This window comes from Pinus tabuliformis, chromosome J (assembly GCF_031772625.1).
Source record: "Pinus tabuliformis cultivar Carrire ecotype Pingquan chromosome J, CPIR1, whole genome shotgun sequence".
NCBI classification, from domain to species: domain Eukaryota; kingdom Viridiplantae; phylum Streptophyta; class Pinopsida; order Pinales; family Pinaceae; genus Pinus; species Pinus tabuliformis.
In genome coordinates, this window is record NC_142295.1 from 463,306,193 (window position 1) to 463,328,272 (window position 22,080).

Genomic DNA, 22,080 nt, shown 5'->3' on the forward strand with positions numbered 1-22,080 from the left:
GAATAAATCATAAATCATATAATCACATTAACATATCATCATATAAGGATACAATAAAGCTATTTATATAAATGATGTGAAATCAACTTTTTAATTAAATAGCCTTTGAAGAATACAATGCTTACTTGATTAGGGTTGCTAGGTAAGGTTGGGATAGGGGATCATGAAGTGGAGTGAGGGTTGATATTCATCCTTGAAAAACAAATTGAACTAACTTATTTTTGGACTCTAGGCACAACTACAACTTTGAGTAGCCAACAAAAATTGTATACACTACTACCAATTATCAATCTTGCCAACAAATCTATAATCTTATGAGGAAATCCTCAAGTTAATTATCATGAGAGATTCTAACAACATTATACTCCTAAATCTTGGCACTACTCCCTCATATTTAAAATTACAATCCATTTTCAAGATCAAGATAATATATCCTTGATCGATAAGTCTATAATTGATTCTAGAATATCAAGCCATCCATGTGTACAAGAGAAAAATATGTTAGCGAACTCATTGGACAACAAAGCAGTATTTTTTCCTCATGGAACATTATGGGTGAATGGCTCCACACAAATCCAAAAGATTCCTTAACTTAGAAGACATGTCTCGGGGAGACAGATTTGCTACCCAATTGTTTGAATGGTTAGTCACGTCGAGGGGTGCTTTTAGTGCATGGAAAAAGACTCCCGCATTATGAATCCATTAAGAATAATACAAGGAAGTTATCTAACACATGCACGATCTCCATGCCGAAGTACAATGGCGAGATTGGGTTAGGTTTGAATTCAATTCGGGCATGGGAGAATATGGATCAAGCCTTTATGAGTAGGGGAGGCTTTAATTAATCTTCATTGAATTAGTTGGGTACACCATTTATTCTTGTGTTATTTCCATGCTAAATCTATCTAATTTGCATGAACATAGGTGGGACTACTTGTAAATTGATTCCAAACACCAAAAATCCAGAGGTCGGAGTTGGTGATGGGACTTACTTTTATATTGCTTGTATCCTCCTACACTACAGGCATATGGGTGATGCCTAAAATTAAATAGTATCTGGAGCGGGGAGCTCTCCCACATGGAGCCCTCCACTCTCATGGCCATTACCTGTTTCAATTTAAATAATTGGAAAAACAATTTTTTTCAATCACTACAACTACGGAAAGTTAAATTGAGCTTCCATGTACGAAATCTTTAGAGACAAAGTATTTCATTGGATTCCACCAAGGTAGTTAATCAAGGTAGTCGAATATAGAAAACCTTTCTTTTGACCAGTGTGGCTAAATTGAGGGATCGTCTCTTAGGCCCGAGTCCGTGTATTGATCAGATAGTTGTTGAAATCATGATAATAATGGAGATAATGCTATAATACCAACACTTATCTAAAGGAATAAGGATGACACTGACTGTGTAAGAAGTTGTATAGCAAGAGGAAGTTGTATAAGTGCTTGATCTGAATTTGGCTACCTCTTTAGATAGTATAGATACTGTAGATGTCTTTAATAATATTTATATCGTGTAAGGCTTGACATGCAACCAAATGTTGCAAGTCACATGGGTGTTATCAACAAAAAGTTTATTTATAAGCCTCCCTTTTATTTTGTATTTTGGTTTTCTAGAAATTATATCGAGTACAGTTCCTCTATCAGAAAATTGAGGGAAATATCATACTACATACTTTAATATCTAATTTTCTTGTTTTTTAACATATAATTTTCTATCATATTATCTTAGCTACTATTAAAAGAAATGTTTGCTCCATATATCTAATTTTCTTGATTTTTAACATATATTTTTCTAACACATTGTCTTAGTTACTATTAAAAAGGAATGTTTGCTCCATTGTTGGAATTTATTGTGATATGTTTTATGTTAGGGTTGTTCTAGTAAACTTGACTGGGTCAAGATATTGGTGGTATTATGGCTCCAAGTTTATGGGCATCCATCGTTTTTTTCCCATGGTATTCATCTATGATGAATACTATTTAAAGGCTAGAAAGATGAAAGACAAATTGTCTAGGTGGCCACATAGAACAAACAACTGTTTCTTTAGACACCACCATCTCTATGGGTAGGTTTTTCTGCTAGTTCTCGCCATTTTCTCTTTTCTATCTAAGAGATATTTTCTTTTAGCTCAGCTATTTCCTTTTTTAAATGATGAATCTCATGTCTAACTTCTCCTAGAGTCAAAGGCCTTGGTTTTGTATGTTGTTGGTTTCTTTTGAAAAGATTTTGTGTTTTTCTCATAAGAAGAGTCAACAAACAATGCTTTAGAAATATTAACTCTTGACATATTACCAAGATGTCTGTGCCTAATTTGTAAAAAAGTTCCTAGAAGTTTTTCTTTCATTTCTCCTGTTGCAAGCATCTTGATGCATCCCAAAAGTTTTGATTCATAATCATCAATAGCGTGTGCCATACACACTTTCTCTTTGGTTGGTACCTTTTCTGTTTTTGTTTCTGAGCTAAAGTCTGAGTCTGTCTTAGAAGGGCTGCAATTGCACTCATCTGTATCTATGCAATTGCAATGTTGAACATTCAGATGTTCTTCACTTGTTCAGACTCAGATAAACTCGAATCAAATGATTCTGATGAACTACAACAATTTTTCTTCATCAGGTGTACTTCTTCCTTGAAGTGGATTCTAGGTCTTCTAGAGGTATATTCTTGTGTCCTTTCGCCTCTATTTTCTCTTGACTCTCTTCCTTGAGGAAATTTGTTTGTAGTATGTCCAGTTTGTCCACATAACCAACAAGTAATCTTATTTTTTCTTTAAGACTTAAGATGGATATATTTGGGCTCATAGTAGTGTATTATGGGCATTATTTTATATGATCCTTTCTTGTGCCTATTTGAATTATGAGGATGACTTTTAGCCGACTATTTATGACCTTTCTTTTGGGATTTTTTTGTTTTCTTATTTGCACAATTGGATCATCAATAATCAATCCATATTTACTATAGATGGATTTGCTGTCAAGTACCCTGGACATATTTTGTAAGGACTCATTCACTTTCATGCTGGTGCAAAGTCCTACCAAGGATTTTGTTATGTCACAATATATCTCTCCCCATGTATAGCTTTCAAAAGAAGTTTGGAACACTTCTTGTTGTTGGATGTATTCAACAAATTTGGAGGGTAATGCTACTAAGTACACTTGTTTCCACAGGTCATCCTGACTTCCTCTTACTTCATAAATTCTCTATGTCCAATCGTTGTGGAAATCTTCATATTGGGACATTTTCTTACATTAGAGATTCATCAGGATCATCTCATGTTTATTTGCAATTTCTATTGTTGCTCCACACCAATGTTCTAGGATGAATGAGGTTAATGCTCCAATCATATTATTTTGGGGGTCACCATTTTCATTGTGGATAACATCTCTAGCTTCATCCTTAACAAATTATGCTTCCATTTTTTCAAGTAATTTAGGGAAGATTCTACTTCCCACCATTTCTTTAGGGTACCTGTAAAGCATTCGATGAGAGTTTGCAGGGTTCAATTTAGAATTTTCCTCTCATACACATAAGCTTATATTCATTGTACATCTAGTCAATCATTTGTCTGATTTGACCAGCACTCAAGCCATCAATATTCCATTCTTTATAAGATCCAAACTGAAAGGTATGAGTTTCTGGCATCTTTCCCTTTCCATTGAGGTCAAGAGTTGGATATCTAGTGAATTAGCTAGACAGAGGTTCATATATAGGCAAAATATGTTGTCCTGATGATCTTGTCTCTTTTTCTTTGGTCATGGTCCCTGTGAAAAGAGAATAGGATTCACTAAAAGATTCTTTAGTGCCAGTATGTTGCTTTGGTTTTTCTTAAGGAAAGAGAAATTGAAACCTTTCTACGGGTTTTGTGGCATGGTGAATGGGTACATGATGGCTAAACAACACAGAGGCAGGGATATCCTTATCTTTGAGAGATACTGCAAGTTTCTCAAAATTTTTCAGATAGTTTACCCATAAGAGTCTGAGTAGATTCGAACTCAGAATCTACCTTTCTCTCCAAGCTTTCAATTTTTGTTGTTGATGCTTTGACAAAACATTTTAATATAGAAACTAGAAAGATGACATCATTCAAAGTTTTATTTACACTATGTACAAAGACTGATATTGAGTCAAAACATTCCTTTTGTTCAGAACTTTTTACCATATTCATCTCTAGCCCTTTAATTGTTGTATTTGTCCAGTTTATTTGTTCATTGGCCTTCTAGATCCTTCCATTTATTCCTAGGGCTAAATCATATTTTAATACTATAGGAATGGCATTGGTTGAGTTGCTAGCTTCTCCTAGCATGATTCCCTTGTATGGAGGGAATGTGGTATTTGTTTCTAACTTGCTTCCATCAAAAGCTGTCTAGAAATGTTTTTGTGTAGATGAAGTTTCTGCATCTACCATATGTACTTCTAGTTGTTCCTTTAATCTCTTCCATATATAAAAATAAATCCATGATTTTTTTTCTTCCATATACTTTTTCCACTCCAGAGAAGGAGCATATTTTCATCAACAAATGTGCTCAGACTAAATTATTTGGATTCAGGATGAGTATAGAGATCTTGATTTAGAATGTTCTTCATCTAGTCTCTATTAATCTTATGTTTGGGACACCCATCCCTGAGGGGGAATAATTTGTACATTTCTAGGATTGATGGTGTTGTAGGGAAAAGTATCTGACTCGGATGACCCTATCCCACTCTAAGGGTGATAGTACCTCAGCAACAACTGTAAAGAAAACTACTTAAGGTTTACTTCTTTATGAAAGCAAAAGAGAGTGGATAAATGCACTAACCGTTGCCTTGCGCTTAATGTCGAATCCAAAACTCTTCTCTATGGCCGCTTGCTCCCAGCTCTTTGCTCTTTTGCCGGCCCAGCTACAACGAGATCCTGCAAAATGACAAAGAAGGAGACTACAAGAGGCATGCAATCATAATTGATTCACGGATTAGCATAAACCAAATATACAATTATCACAAAACATCATTGGAACAAATGCATATAGAAGAACCTCAATAGCTTTTATTAATGAAGAAGTAAAGGTTCTGAGAGTGTTACAACCATTGAAGGTCCTAATCCAGCAACACCTCCCAGAAGAAAGAATTTATCCTCTTCACCTCCCTCAAGCAATCACCCAATAGCTCTATAGTGAAACCAACAACATATCATTACTTTGCACCAAATTCCCACCTCCTGAGCTCATAGGAGAGAGCTCAATATATAGATGAATTGAGAAAGGATGAGTCAGCTTGCAACTGATGTGTAGCTGCCTTGTGTCCTCTCTCTCTTCAGTTAATCTTTAGTTGATCTTCAGTTCTTGAGTCCACTTGGAGAACCTTGCTTCCACTTGGAGAAACAGAGCCTCTGACTCATCACAAGGCGAAATACCTGATCCAAGTGTCATTTTTGGAAGATTCCAGAGCAATGACTCAGTGTGCCACTTGTCCCATCTCGCTCAGCGCAGGTGGCCTTTGTCCCACTTGCTTTGCAACGCAGGTACACCATGGAGCAACTGAGTCTCAGTGCAGAAACCTAGTGGAGCACCTGCTTTGATTTCAGGATTGCTTGTTTTTGAGTATTTTCAGGTGGAGAACTGATCTGAGAGCTGTTGGTTTGCTGACCTTGTTCCTCTAGGGGTAGGAACATCATGTTTAGGGAACTTTGGATCCCTTGGATTATTGACAATTCATGTCTGTTGCTGTAAGGCACAAAATTGTCTATAACAGATGCCCCCTAAAGTATGAGGTCATTTATTGGGTGAAATGCTTTATTGAGAGGATCCGAAGTTCATTCAATCTGCTGAGAAGTGTCCTGTAATAAGATACAATACAATACATTATTTTTCATACATTTTCATGATCTAGCTGAGGCGGGCATTCCCATGCTCAGCTTTATAAATACATTTTGGTACATAGAACAGACGATCATCTGATTGTAGACTGATAATTCTCTGCTGAAATTATCATCCTTTGAGAAGGATGATCATCTGCTGTAATGATGTGCATATCAAATGTCTTTATGTCCTGAATATATATCGCAGCCCGGATGGATGAAACTAGATCCGACGTCTTCAATCTCTTCCGATCTTCACTCGATGTACAAGTCGATCCATGTGAGAATTTTTTGAAGTCGAACATGGAAAGACATCGCTTGATTACCGGTCAATGATGTAAACCGTTAACAAGCGCGAGAGGAATCACCGATAAGGATGATGACCCTCAAGGTACGGCAGTACAATTCACATGGCGGGAATAAAGGACTTGGCGTCGACCACCATGCAAAATCTTCTGGTCGAAGGTCATTGATGTATACCTGTCGCCGAAAGTGAGAAACTTGCCATTGAGGCATGCAAGCTTCAAAGTACTGAAGGGGGTGTTCCTAGATCAAATCCTTGGATAATGAGCTGATGTCGACAAGGAGTGATCCGTCAAAGGAGGGCCTTAATGAATCCCTCATCAGTGACATGGAACGGAGCTAGTGATTGTGATGAGGTGAAAACAAACTGTGATGTATGATTCAGGGTGGCGGTCATGAAGTGGATGAAGGATAATGTATGGCAGTGGATGGGACACGGTTGACTCTTTGCAGAACCACATCTCTTGAACATATAACGACACTGATGTGATGGATTGGTAGCATTACCCCAATTGAGGATGGTGTGGCGAGGACCATGGTTATGAGACTGGTGAATGAAACAACCCAACCCGATGTGATACGGAGGACAAAGTGTCATGTTCAAGAGCGACTTGCTACCATTAATGCTGTGAGGTTCTCCCAATTTTTCCCCAGTCATTACTGACCAGTACCTCTTTATTTTTGTCAAGCTTGAGGAGGATAACAAATGCTTGTTCTATAACCTGCCCTTCGGGCAAGCCCATCGCTATGTTTTAACGAGCCTAGCGATAGGGAAACTCGTTCTCGTCTAAAGACAAGTTTGTCGCTATTTAATCATTTTAACGAGTCTAACGACAAGGAAAACTCGGTCCTTTTCATTTTTAGAGAGTCTGAAAAGGTACGAAAAGTTAACTCCAAAATTCCTTTTTTGTCTTCTAATCCCTTAAGTCCGAAAAAGTATAAAACCATACAGAAGGGATGAATTTTCGATTTCTTTAACGAGCCGAACAAAACAAGCGCTCGATCTTTTTGTGCAATAATCCCTCAGGTCCAAAAAGATTAAAATCTAGAGGAGGGATAGCTCTTCCGGTCCTTTTAACGAGCTGGAAGGCCAAAACTCGGCAATCTTTTCATATTTTACGAGTCAGTGAAAAGAGCTCAAAGAAGACTCGTCTTTTGAGGAACGAGTGATAAACAGGGATAGCAGCAGATTCCAGGTACAGGTTGGAATTTTCCAATCACGGCAGTGTCACAAGGATGGCTAAGTGAAATCACTCTTCGCAGCTGTTCCTCAAAATGGGTAAACACACATATGGAGATGAACGATTGGCCAAAATGAACGGATGGAGGTGATGGCATATAAACACGACCAAGGGCTTTTAATATGGCTTTCAAAGGTTACTTTTCTCAATGGTTATTTACCGGTTCATTTTTTCTGAGTGAGCTTGAACTGCTAGGGAAAGATTGCTCACAATTTATGTTTATTTTTTAACGAGCATGAACTCTTCTAAAACTGCTCAATTCTTGCGTTTATTTTTTAACGAGCATGAACATTGCTAAAACTGCTCAAATTACCAGTCTTAATACAAGGAATGCCTTAGGTGAGGTAATCTTATTTAAGGAGCGATACCTCACTAATTACTCCAATTTGGCAGGTTTTAACTTTTGCCTTTCATCCTTTCTTTATGCAAGCTGGAAACGGCTAATCCTACGAGTTTAATGGGTTAGACCTACAGGTTTAAAGGGAGGACCTAAAAATTTAAAAAAATAAATAGTCGTCCCGTGCTTGCACTCCAAAAGGTTTGCATGCCCCCAGGTATAAAGTATAATTTCGAGATTCTGTCCTCTTACTTATTATCCGAAAAATGGTTTTGTTTGCTGCCACAAACTAAACTCTCTTTTCGGCGATGTCTATCATTAGGTTGCTAAGGATGGTGACTACTTGTTGCAGCAATTTCCTCTCTTTCTTTGAAGACTGCCCCTACTCTCTTTCAAAACATATTGTTTTAATGGGTGAGGCTTGACATTCAAAGATGGTGCCTACTTGCTGCCACAAATAGATCTCCTCCTTAGGAGAGCCTACTTTTTTAGACAAAGGGAGCGATTCTTCCACTTCACATAACTTTGACAAAAGAATTTTATTCTAGAACAACCCTCTCTTCCTTTTTCGGACGGGGTACGGACTAGTCCATTCTTCTGCGGAAATTAACTTTATACCCAAGGTTTCCTCTGCCCAAGGCAGGCCAGGGTGCATGCCCCCTGGGTCCCAGTTCTTTCTTTCCGAATTACTCGCATTCATCGGGAAGTAGAACCGGGGGTGGTGGCATTCCTTGAGTGAATAAACCGTTAAGGGATGGTATTTGACTATTTGCGATGCGTGATCCTGGAAATGAAAGTTGGTCTACGAGCTTGACCATTCTTCCTTCGTGCGGAAAACACATGACTCTGAAGAGGGAGGACACTATCGCCTCCATGCAATATATATAGTCTCGTCCAAGGAGTAAGTTATAAACCAAGGGTCCCTGGACGACCATGATGTTCATATGAACTGTCTTCCCTTTCAATGTAACTGGAACATTGGGGAGAATCCCTAACGGGTGACTGGTTCCTTTATCAAAACCTGATAGATTTCTCATCTCAGGTAAAAGCGCTGGGCAACCCAGTGCTTTCCAAGCAATAGAGGAAAGGATACTCACAGATGCCCCTTCATCAATGATAGTTCCAACCATCACCATTCTGTAGATTTGGACTATGATTCTGGATGGGATACTGGCTGGTAACCGGGGTCTGCCTAGTTGATTCCAATCAAAGGATACGACTAGGTTGCTTGGTGGTGGGACCGAATATACGGCCGGATACGACCCTGACGATGTTCCTTCCTGCGATAAAGGAATGGGCGCATTGCCCTGATACTCATCAGAGTCTGTGTTGATGAAAAGAATATGGACGGTGTCATCCTTATCCTCTTCAGTGAGGGTGTCATTTGAAGATGGATCTTCTATGACGGAGTCATTGGAGGATGAAACCTCTGAAGGAAGAACCGGGTCAACTGCCGTTTCGACCTTTAGACTTTCGTCTGGTCTGGATTCAGTAGGTTCATTCTCAATGACCGACACTTCAGCCGACCACTTGAGCGGGTCAGCTGGATTTTCAACTATCGAGGGATTAGGCGCGAGTTTTTGGTATCCAGGAGGAAGTCGTAACGGTGAAACCGGATGATCTTCCAAAACTCTCTTTGCCTCATCTAAGAATGGACATCGGTGGATGGCATGATCGCCTTCACACAACATACAGGGTGATCTTGGTCTCCCTCTTCGTCCTTCACTCTCGCTAGTTGACGGACTACAATCAACATGACTACCAGAGGTTGATGCTACCGGATTGTGCAACCTTGGGGACCAGTCCCTTAGTATCCGGGGAATACAAGGACAATCACGATGGAAGTGGGTCCCTTTGCAAATGACACATGGCGATTTAGGCCCGGTCGGTGCAGTGTGTGGGTTTTTGTCAGCTGTCTTTTGCTTGCCCCCAGTCGCCTTCGCCATAGGCCCCTTTTGCTTCTTTTCTCTTTTCTTCTTTTCCTTCTTCTCCATGGGAGGCTGACTTCTGCCAGCTCTACCTTGTGAAGATGAAGGATCAGAGGAAGAATTGTAAGAAGTGGAAGGCTAGTGGGTAGTTTTAGACTGGTCTGACTGTTGATTCGACTGCTCAGGATTAGTGGCGATCTGAACTACATTAGTTGAAAAGAGCCATACAGGTAGGCCGATTGTCAATCCTGGAAGTGACAATGTGGCCATATGAGGCGCACCAACATCTCCCCAAGAGGAGAAGGGATTTGGACTTCCACCAAGGTTACTTCCTTGGTTGGTGGGCTCCATACTTTTCAACTGAAAGATCAACGTGGGAATAACAGGTGATTATGTTCCGTTTAAAATAAATTTTATTAACGATGCTTTTAGACACAAACTTGCTTTTTCATATTTTAAGAGTCGAGAAAAAGCTAAAGATGACTCTAGTCGCCTTCGATGTTTTAACGAGCCCGAAGTGACAAATGCTCGGATGGACTTTTTCAGTTATAGAGTTTGAAAAAGGCCAAAAGAAACTTCTCTGGAGTTCTAGGCAGAGGGTGTGCCAAACTTTTCGCGAAACCACAGAATACGTTTTACGGTACGGGTGGTCGATCTTCGTGAATGCTGTGTTCACTGCATCGCGATCAGTAGGGCGGCCGACACGGCTTCCTATGGATAAAGGATAATTGCCTATAGGGGTCTCCCAATATATACTCGACGGTACGTGGGAGCACAAGTCCGTATTAGTGCCACCGACTCTCAGGAGGAATCACCCACCTTCGTAGAGATCGACAGTCACTATGCTTAACGACGCCAGAACACGTCTCTACCTAGACCTCTATGTGTTTGCGTTATGTTACAAAGCGTTGTTATGTAAATTGGATTTATTTTAATGTTGATCTTGCTTAGCAGTTTGCCTTTAAGGATCACCACGAGATGTATATAACAAATTCCTAAATGCAGTCTAAGATGAGAAGCAAACTTTTTCAATCTTTCAACTTTGAAAACCTTAACTACTGAGGGAAGAGAAAGGCAAATCTTTTCTCACAGATCATAGAGCACACACTAAATGCAAATTTTTCCTAAATCGTCAAGCAAACAGTCAAATGCAAAATGCACAATGCATGTATTTTCATTTCCCTTTCTTAATGTGGATTGGTTACAAAAAGAAAGTGGTTATATAACTTTGATTTCAATTTAGAGCGAAAACAAACAAGTTGTCCAAAATCAAAAGACACTTTAAGATTCACTTGCTTAATCACTGGAAATATATGAAATCAAACCATACTGACGAAAGTAAAATGACTAATCAGCTATGGACAGCAAACAAGCTAACTCTTTAGACCAGTAAAATGCCTAACACAGGTTCAGATCTAAGAGGCCAAAAGCAAGACTAGTTTACTCTTCGTTATGGGAAATTGTAAATGAGTAAGAAATACAAAGAACAAGTACAATTTCGTTATATAACAGAGGCAGAATGATGGCAAGTAATATTGGTTTCAGAACAGGTACAAGACTGACACCTAGCAGCAAAATCTAAGTGAAAACAGGCAAGAGAAAGGAGGAAACCCCAACAGCACTAGGCAAAATTGGGCCAACGCAGGTGCTGCACAGCCAGTCTGGCTCTCAGCGCAGGTAGCCCCTTCGGGACCTGCGTTGCAAAGCAGGTAGCCTGTGTACTACCTGCTTTGGAAAACGAGAATTGCGTTTTCACAGTTTCCGGGTCATAATTTTCTCAAAAATGCACAGTTTTTGCTCAAATCAGAGACAATCAGTCAAGCACACTTCAAAGGGATGATTAGGAAGGTGAAAAGATATCACTAAGAGCTTACAAGGATCCTTGTAGATCAGCTCTTCAAATCATGAACTTGCTCAGAAATGAGCTAGAGTAGCTGCCCTCTACTTCGCTTTTGATATAGTCAAAAGCTTTTCGATTTGGTACTCTTTTGTTCAAGAAATGAATAGCAAAATACTACAAATACAATCAAACGGATACGATCCCCAGCAGAGTCGCCAGTTTGTTGTAGGGAAAAGTATCCGACTCGGATGACCCTATCCCACTCTAAGGGTGATAGTACCTCAGCAACAACTGTAAAGAAAACTACTTAAGGTTTACTTCTTTATGAAAGCAAAAGAGAGTGGATAAATGCACTAACCGTTGCCTTGCGCTTAATGTCGAATCCAAAACTCTTCTCTATGGCCGCTTGCTCCCAGCTCTTTTCTCTTTTGCCGGCCCAGCTACAACGAGATCCTGCAAAATGACAAAGAAGGAGACTACAAGAGGCATGCAATCATAACTGATTCACGGATTAGCATAAACCAAATATACAATTATCACAAAACATCATTGGAACAAATGCATATAGAAGAACCTCAATAGCTTTTATTAATGAAGAAGTAAAGGTTCTGAGAGTGTTACAACCATTGAAGGTCCTAATCCAGCAACACCTCCCAGCAGAAAGAATTTCTCCTCTTCACCTCCCTCAAGCAATCACCCAATAGCTCTATAGTGAAACTAGCAGCATATCATTACTTTGCACCAAATTCCCACCTCCTGAGCTCATAGGAGAGAGCTCAATATATAGATGAATTGAGAAAGGATGAGTCAGCTTGCAACTGATGTGTAGCTGCCTTGTGTCCTCTCTCTCTTCAGTTAATCTTTAGTTGATCTTCAGTTCTTGAGTACACTTGGAGAACCTTGCTTCCACTTGGAGAAACAGAGCCTCTGACTCATCACAAGGCGAAATACCTGATCCAAGTGTCATTTTTGGAAGATTCCAGAGCAATGACTTAGTGTGCCACTTGTCCCATCTCGCTCAGCGCAGGTGGCCTTTGTCCCACTTGCTTTGCAACGCAGGTACACCATGGAGCAACTGAGTTTCAGCGCAGAAACCTAGTGGAGCACCTGCTTTGATTTCAGGATTGCTTGTTTTTGAGTATTTTTAGGTGGAGAACTGATCTGAGAGCTGTTGGTTTGCTGACCTTGTTCCTCTAGGGGTAGGAACATCATGTTTAGGGAACTTTGGATCCCTTGGATTATTGACAATTCATGTCTGTTGCTGTAAGGCACAAAATTGTCTATAACAGATGGGTTTTTGCAGTCTGGTGGAATATGATTTTGAAATCTTGAAGATGGAATGAGACTTTCTAATATTTCAAGATATCCCAAGCCATATTTTGGCATCCCAGGTGGTCTCATCTTGCTAAACATTTCAGTGAGACAGGGGTCTTCATTCTCCAAATTGGGTAATTCATGAATCATTAGGACAGTTTCATGAGGAAATGGAATGTTGTAGCATTTTAGATTTGGACATGAATTTGTAGTAACAGTAGAAGGGGCCTCTCAAGTCCTGGGATTATGATTTTTGTGGAGAACAAGATCTGTGAGAGATTCTAAGCAAACTATTTGTTGTAAGACAGGACATTTTACTTTGAGAGTGGAAAAATGTAAGAACTGAGTGAGTTCAAATAAATCAACATGTGAGGAACTTACAGATGGAGAATTTATAGATGTGGAAGTAGATGGATGACATGAAATATGACTTGAGTTTATATGGTATTTTGTGGCTTGGCATGCTTCTTGTATTCTTTTGCAATCCAAAGTAGATCTTCTAGGGAAGGACAAAGTAGCTTTAGCTGGTCCTTCTTGTATCTGAGCAGTTGTGATACTTTGAACTTTGGGCGACTGATGTAGATCTACTACCCAATTTTCAGGAAAGTTGAGATCTTCCCATTTGATGATCTAATGCTCAATTTTTTTTATTGTGAGCATCAGTGATTACAAAGGTGTTGGATTTTGACTCTTGACTGGGTGTATGCAGAATGGCTAGATATAATGCATTGGTGTGCCTGAAACACCCTATAGTATGAACTGCAATGCTTTTCCTTTTTCTTTTCATATCAAAACCACTACTTTTGATTTGAAATTGCAGGATGTCCTTAATGTGTTCATCATACACATATACTGAGAAATTTGGGTGCAAGTCAAACCATATAGACCATTTGATAAAGGATCCACGATACCACTAATTAATGAATCATTATATCTGTTATGAGTGAGATCTCTGATAGTAGTGAATACATATGTATTAAGCCCTCTATGGGTTAAATAATTTATGCCCTCTTAGAGCTTCTTCCTAAATCTTTTTAGGACCTAAAAGGGAAATGGTTTGTATGGATTCGATATTTTCTTGGATTTGAGAGACACCTTCTTTAACAGTGACTCTAGTTATAGCTTTCAAATGAAACATAAATAAATCACCATAAACTTCTGATGGGCTTATGGAAGGTAGAGCCCATTGGGATGATGGCTAACTTTCTATTAACTCTATTTCTGCAGAGTTAATCATTGAAGATGATTCACTATGAAACAAATTTGCCATATCAAAATTATTTTCTTCTGTTTCTTCTTTCTCAAGTTATCTGAATGAAACAAATCTTCTTCCAGGTTCCATGTTATCTTTTGAGAGAGTTTAAAAGATAAATACCCATATGGACCAAATGTTACTGGCTCTGATACCAATTTGTAGCAGGGGCTTCCTCTGAAGCTTGTTGTGCAATTTCAATGTTTTATGTGATGAATACACAAACTCTTACACAAACCCGCATACGAACCTCTATATCTTCACGTAATAATGCTCTTTGACGACCTCTTTCCAATACGAGAAAAACGTCCCTCGATCCTCGGTGAACCTCTGGCGAACCTTAGATGAACCTCTCCTATCACAGAATTAAAATGGCATAACATCACATAAAATCATGCAGAACATTTTGAAGAAAATGATCTCTTTTATTGATTTCAAAAGATGAATTAGAATGCTTGAACATTTAGAGAAACTTCAATCATAGATAGACTGCTTGGGAATTTACTAGATTCTACACCTATTGGGTTGTGTTATATTCTTTCCACATAGTCAATAGGGGGTTTGAAGGGCATATGTAACCCCTTTTTATGGGGTCCGGGGCAGCACCCCGGAAAATTTTGGTTTTGGACCCTATGTTAGGTTGGGTGGACCCACCTATGGTTTTGTGCATGATTTTTGCACATGTTTTTTTTGGACGCGATGGCTTTTCAGTCCATGGTATTGGATGCGATGGTTTTCGGTCCATGGAATTGGATGCTTCGGCATGTATAAATATGTATTGTAACATTGAAAGGAACATAATGAAAAATCAAGCTGGTAGTCCCAGTTTTGGGATCCAGCGGAAAATCTATGTGTATATGTGTTTTATGTGTTATTGTTATAGACATTTTTGGGCACTGCAACCCCAAGCATAAAATGTCCATAAACCAAGGGCTCCTAAGTCCCTAAAATTGTTGCTCCAACCCCTAAGGGAACAAGGTCAACTGATTACATCTTCCCCCAGAAGTTCTCCATGAAAAACTACTCAAAACTGATCAAAACAGGATCATTTCACCTGCTCCATAGGCAAAGTGCGTTGCATCTCACCTAAGTACACTCTGTGGGTGCGTTGCATTTCAAAAAACCCTTCTATGGGGTGCGATGGGCGAGAAGAGACAAATGGCAGTGTCAATCCACGAGGTGGAGAGGCATGGAATCTTCCAGAAACTTCTCCTGTGACACTTGCCTCTCTGAATTCGACCAAGGATGAGTAAGAGATCATCAATTTGCAAGTGGAAGCAAGAACTATCAGAGGGAAGACACTAATCAAATCACAAGCTGACTCATCTCCCTTACAGATATCTATATATGGATCCCTCATCCCAGAGATCCAGAGGCTGGAATTTTGCATCTTGTAAGGAATTGCTGTTGGTTTCTTGAGGCAACATCATAGTGTTGGGTGATCTAAGCTTTGCATGAGGTGAAGAAGGGCTTACTTGCTGAGAGGATGATGCTGGGTCAGAACAACTGGTTGTAACTCTCTTGGCTCTTTCTTGATTATCAATAAAGCTATTCAAGTTTTCCTCCATACTCTTGTGTAATCTATGTTTTGTGCATTTGTATGGTCAATTTATATCTGATCCTAGATTGTTTATGATAATAGATCCATGTTCTCGTATAGTGTTATGTTGTTTTGATTCTACAGGTACCTGTGAAGCTGGGTATACAAGGAAGCAATTAGTAAAGGACTATCAGAAGAGAGAGGAATCGAGCAAGGAACCAAGCACAAGACAGAGGTTGGTCTCCTTTATTCTTCTCTCATCTATCTTCCATAAAGGAAAACGAAAGTAGTTTTACTTTGTTTGTTTCTAAGGTAGCTACCACACCTTAGTGGGATTAGCAGTTCTGCATAGACACTTTTCCCTGTAAAAAAATGGCGAATCAACTGGGGAGCGACTAGGTTGTTTGTTTATCTACCTTTGTTTACTTTATAAACTTACAGACGGAGCCTGAAGTTGAGCCAGGTAGCTTTCGAACTGCATTTGCTATGCAAATGCAAAGTAGATAAATGCCACTTCAGTCAATCTCCAGGTTTTGTTTATGAATTAAACAACTGATTTACAAACTCTCTAATTGCCCTTGTGGTGGCTCTAGTAACCTCCTTAGATCTACCCCTGTTGTTGATTTACTGATTACCACTTGCTCGGCCAAAATCCCTGAACTGAACTGCAAACTGTGACCCGGAACCCAAGCAAAGTCTCGTCCCTGGCCCAGCATAGTCTCTGTTCTGTGAATCTGAAATTCAGCGCACTTCCCGAGTGTAGTAGGTGCGCTGCATTTCAAATTCACTGTGTTACAGGTGCGCTGATCAGACTAGGCATTGTTCCTGAATGTTGGTTTCTGTTCACTCTTTTCAGATCTATTCAAGAATTTTGCTGCCTGTAGTTAGTATACCTCTGTTTGAAACCCCTTTCCTTGTTGTTATTCTGCCTCCATTGTGCAAAGAACTGTAAATGTTTTTGTGTATTTGTTGAGTCATTTTTAGTTCTCCTTTGCAAAAAGGTAACATAATTGTACTGTCGTTTCTTGATTTGAAAGTGTCGCAAGTGTCGTTTTCAGTCATAGAAGAGAGTCTGATTGCTCTTGATAGTTGATTACCCTGTTACTGTTGTATTTGATCTAAATTAGTAGTTTTTCTAGTGTCGAAAGCAAGTCTTCATTTCAAAATCAATGTGTTGTCATTGTCTTCATTTTGATTTTGAAAAGAAACTTGTTAGTAATTGTTGCTTGAAAAGTAATTTAGATTTGCGCATTAGCTTTCTTTTTATCATTCACATATTAAGAAGGCTGAAAATAAATACATGCATGTGCATTTGCATTTAGACTGTTTGATTGGTTTGATTTAGGACAGTGCATATAGTGTGTTCTCTATGCTCTTTGTGAAATAATTTTGTTTCTCTTTCCTTAGTAGCTAGAATTTTCATTGCACGAAGAAGATAAAAAGATTGTTTATCATCTTAGATTGCATTTTAGGAATTGTACATCTACATCACGCGGTGAACCTGAAAGGCAAATTTCTTAACCAAGATCAACTATAAAATAAATTTAATGAATCTAACAATGCTTTGGAACCTAACACACAACATCTAGAAGTTTAGGCTAGAGACGTATTCCGCCGTCGTAAAGCCTAGTAACTGTTGTTCTCATTGTTGGTTAGGTGATTCCTCCACTTTGAGATGATAAGTGCCAGTACAGACTTGTGCTCCCATGTACCGTCGAGTATATTTTGGGAGACCACAATAGGCTTAATCCTTTATCCTTAGGAAGCCTTGTTTGCCACCCTATCGATTGCAATGCACTGAACACAACATTCGGGAAGATTGACTGCCGTACCATAAAAAGTATTCTGCAGTTTTACGATTGGTTTGGTAATCCCTCTGCCTAGATTTCCAGAGCAGTCCCTTTCGTTCCTTTTTAGACTCCTTAACGGAAAAGGTCCATCTGAGCACTTGTCACTTCAGGCTCATTAAAAATCGAAGGCGACTAGAGTCATCTTTTGTTTTTTCTTGACTCTTTAAAATTGAAAAAACAAGTTGTGTCAAAGCGTCTAAAATTTATTTTAAACGGAATAATCATCACCTTTCCTACGTTGGTCTTGGGTTGAGAGAATGGAGTCCACCAACCAAGGAGTTCCCCTTGGAGGAAATCCTAATCCCTTCTCCTCTTGGGGAGATGTTGGTGCACCCCACATGGCCACATTGTCACTTCCAGGATTGACGATTGGCTTGCCCGTATGGCTTTTCTCAACCTCCGTCGTTCAGAACACCGTGATTCCTGAAAAATCGAGTCAACAACTAGACAATTCCAGAGTTACCCCCCAACCCTCTACTTCATCCAATTCTTCTTCTCCTCCTTCCTCTTCGCTTGATGGGGCTGGTAAAGCAAAAAATCAAGTATCTGAGAAGAAGAAGGAAAAGAAGAAGAAAGAGAAGAAGAATAAGGAGCCAAAGGCGAAAGGGGGCAACCAAGCGTCATCTAGCGAGAATCCACACGCTGCACCGACCAGGCCTAAATCGCCATGTGTCATTTGCAAAGAAGACCACTATCATAGAGATTGTCCCTGCATCCCTCAGATCTTAAGGGACTAGTCTCCTCGTTTGCACAACCCGTTGTCGTCAACCTCTGATAATCATGTTGAAAACAGACCATCAACTATTGAAAGTGAAGTCCCTGGACAAAAAGGAAAGTGTAAATTTCCTTGTAAAATGTGTGAAGGCGATCACGCCGTCCACCGTTGTCCCTTCTTAGATGAGGCTAAAAGAGTTTTGGACGATCGTCTGGTTTCACCGTTACGAATTCCTCCTGGATATAAGAAACTCTTGCCGAGTTCGTCGCTAGTTGAAAATCCGGCTGACCCACCCAGATGGTCGGCCGAAGCATCTATCATTCAAGATAAACCTTCTGAACGCATACCAGATGAAAGTCAAAAGGTCGAGGCGGCAGTTGACCCGGTCTTTCCTTCAGAGGTTCCATCTTCAGATGATACAGTCACCGAAGAGAACAAGGATGACACCGTCCAAATTCTTTTCGTAAACATAGACTCCGATGAAAATGGGGGCAATTTACCCATTCCTTTACCATAGGAAGGAAGTTCGTCAGAGTCATACCCGGCCGTCTATTCGGTCCCACCTCCAAGTAACCTAGTTGTTTCCTTCGACTGGAATCAGCTAGGCAGACCCCATTTACCGGCTAGTATACCATTCCGAATCATTGTTCAAATATATAGAATGGTTATGGCCGGTACCATCATAGATGAAGGGGCTTCTGTGAGTATCCTTTCCTCGACTACTTGGAAAGTGCTTGGTTCGCCATCGCTTTTGCCTGAGATGAGAAATCTAACAGGCTTTGACAAAGGAACCAGTCGACCGTTAGGGATCCTTCCCAATGTGCCCATAACAATGAGAGTGAAAACCATTCAAATGAATGTAATGGTAGTCCAAGGACCCCTGGATTATAATCTACTCCTTGGACGAGACTATATTTATTGCATGGGAGCCATTGTCTCATAACTCTTTAGAGTAATGTGTTTTCCGCACGAAGGAAGAGTGGTCAAGCTCGTAGACCAGCTTTCATTTCCCGGTTCACACATAGCAAATAGTCATATACCATCCCTAAATGGTCTTTTCACGCAAGGAATGTCTCATCAGTCCCCAATCCGTCCTCCTGATGAGCGCGAGTGATTCGGAGGACATGACTGAAACCCAGGGGGCATGCACCTTGGTCTACATCGGCAGGAAAACTTTAGGTATAGGGTAGGATTCCGCGAGGGATATATGACTAGTCTGATACTCTCGTCCGTGATTGGAAAAGGGAGTTAGACTGGAATAAGATTCCCTTGTCAAAGTTATGTGGGTGGAGGCGTCTGTGCCACTCGCCTTTCTCTATTTCGGTAGGCATCGCCAAAGAAGTGTTTTGTTTGAAGTCCAGATAAAACAATCTTTGGTAACCTGAAAGAGGTAAACCTTTCCTGATAAAACGAATGTCTTGTTGGTAGAATAAAAGGTCACCTTGAAACTCTATTTTATACTTGGGGGCATGCAAACCTTTTGGCATGCAAGTGAAGAGCGACCATTTATTTTTTAAATTTGTAGGTCCTCTAACCCTTTAAACTCGTAGGATTGGTCGTTTCCTAACTTGCATAAAGAAAGGATGTGGGGCAAAGATTTGAAAAAATGTCGTTTTTATACATGAAACATCCTTATTATACAACTGGATATATCGAGCAGTTTTAACGCGGACTTCATGCTCGTTAAAAAATAAACATAAGCAATGAGAAAATGTTTCCCCCAGTGTTTAAGCTCAATAAAAAATGAACCAATCCCCGGTAAATAATCATCGTGAATGTAGTACTTCAGCCTTTAAAGCCTTGGTCGTGCTCCCATCATCACCTCCACTCTGTATTGGCCGATCATTCACCTCCATTTGATTGTTTACCCCTTTTGAGGAACAGCTGCGAAGAGTGATCCCGCTAGCCATCCTTGTAACACTGCCATGATTGGAAAATTCCAAACCTTACCTGGAATCAAATGCTACCCAATTTTATCACTCATTCCTCAAAGACGAGTCTCCTTTAAGCTCTTTTCAACTGACTCGTAAAATATGAAAAGATTGCCAAGCCATTGGCCTCTCCAGCTCGTTAAAAAGACCGGAAGTGTTATCCCTCCTTTAGATTTTAATCTTTTTGGACCTGAGGGATTATTACACAAAAAGATCGAGCGCTTGTTTTATTTGGCTCGTTAAAAGTATCGAAAATTCATCCCTTCTGTATTGTTTTATACTTTTTCGGACATAAGGGATTAGATGACGAAAAAGGATTTTTGGAGTTTCCTTTACATCCTTTTTTCAGACACTCTAAAATTGAAAAGGACCGAATTATCTTTGTCGTTAAACTTGTTAAAACCTAATAGCGAAAAACTTGTCCATAGCAGACGAGAATGAGTTTCACTATCGCTAGGCTCGTTAAAACATAGCGATGGGTTTGCCCGAAGGGAGAATTATAGAACAAGCATATGTTATCCTCCTCAAGCTTGACAAAAATAAAGAGGTACTGGTCAGTAATGACTGGGGAAAAATTGGGAAGAAAACTTGAAGAAACTTTGTTGGTAGCAAGTCGCTCTTGAACATGACACTTTCACTCCGCATCCAAGTCGGGTTGGGTTGTTTCATTCACCAGTCACATCACCATAGTCCCATCACGCCATCCACATTTGGGGTTAATGCTACCAATCCATCACGTCAGTGTTGCTGATATGTTCAAGAGAAGTCACTCATAGAATTCACCTGTGTCTCACCCGCTGCAATACATTTACGCTCCATTCTTTCATGACCGCCACCCTGAACCTTATATCACCAGATCGTTTTCACCTCCATTAAAATCATTTGCTCCGTTCCGTGTCATTGATGTGGGATTCATTAAGGCCCTCCTATGACGGATCACTTCTTGTCGACATCAGCTCATTATCCAAGAAGCCGATCTAGGGACACCCCTTTCAGTACTTTGAAGCTTGCATGCCTCAATGGCAAGTTTCTCACTTCCGGCGATAGGTTTACGTCAATGGCCTTCGACCGAAAGATTTTGTGTGGTGTTCGACGCCAAGTCCTTTATTCAAACCACGTGAATTGTACTGCAGTACCTTGAGGGTCATTATCATTATCGGTGATTCCTCTCGTGCCTGTTAACATCTTACATCATAGGCTGGTAATCACGCGATGTCTTTCCATGTTCGACTCCAGAACATCTCTCACATGGATCGACTTTTACTTTGAGTAAAGATCGAACGAGATTGAAGACCCCAGATCTAGTTTCATCCATCTGGGCTACGATATATATTCAGGAAAATAAAGACATCAAATGTACACCATTGCTGCACAGATAATCATCCAATCAAAGGGATGATGGCTCTACCAGAACCATCAGTCTACACTCAGACGATTGTCTGTCCTATGTACATGAAAATGAATTTATAAAGCTGACCATGGGAATGCCCGCCTCAGCTAGATCATGAAAAATATTATGAAGATAATGTATTGTATTGTATATTATTACAGGTCTCCTCCCAGCTTGAAAAAACTTTGGATCCTCATGATAAAGAATTTCTCTCAACATCAAAAAAGATTAACGACCTCATGCTTTAGGGGGCAACTGTTATAGACATTTTTGGGCACTGCAACCCCAATCATAAAATGTCCATAAACCAAGGGCTCCTAAGTCCCTAAAATTGTTGTTCCAACCCCTAAAGGAACAAGGTCAACTGATTACAACTTCTCCCAGAAGTTCTCCATGAAAAATTACTCAGAACTGGTCAAAACAGGATCATTTCACCTACTCCATAGGCAAAGTGCGTTGCATCTCACCTAAGTACACTCTGTGGGTGCGTTGCATTTCAAAAGGCCCTTCTATGGGGTGCGATGGGCGAGAAGATACAAATGGCAGTGTCAATCCGCGAGGTGGAGAGGCATGGAATCTTCCATAAACTTCTCCTGTGACACT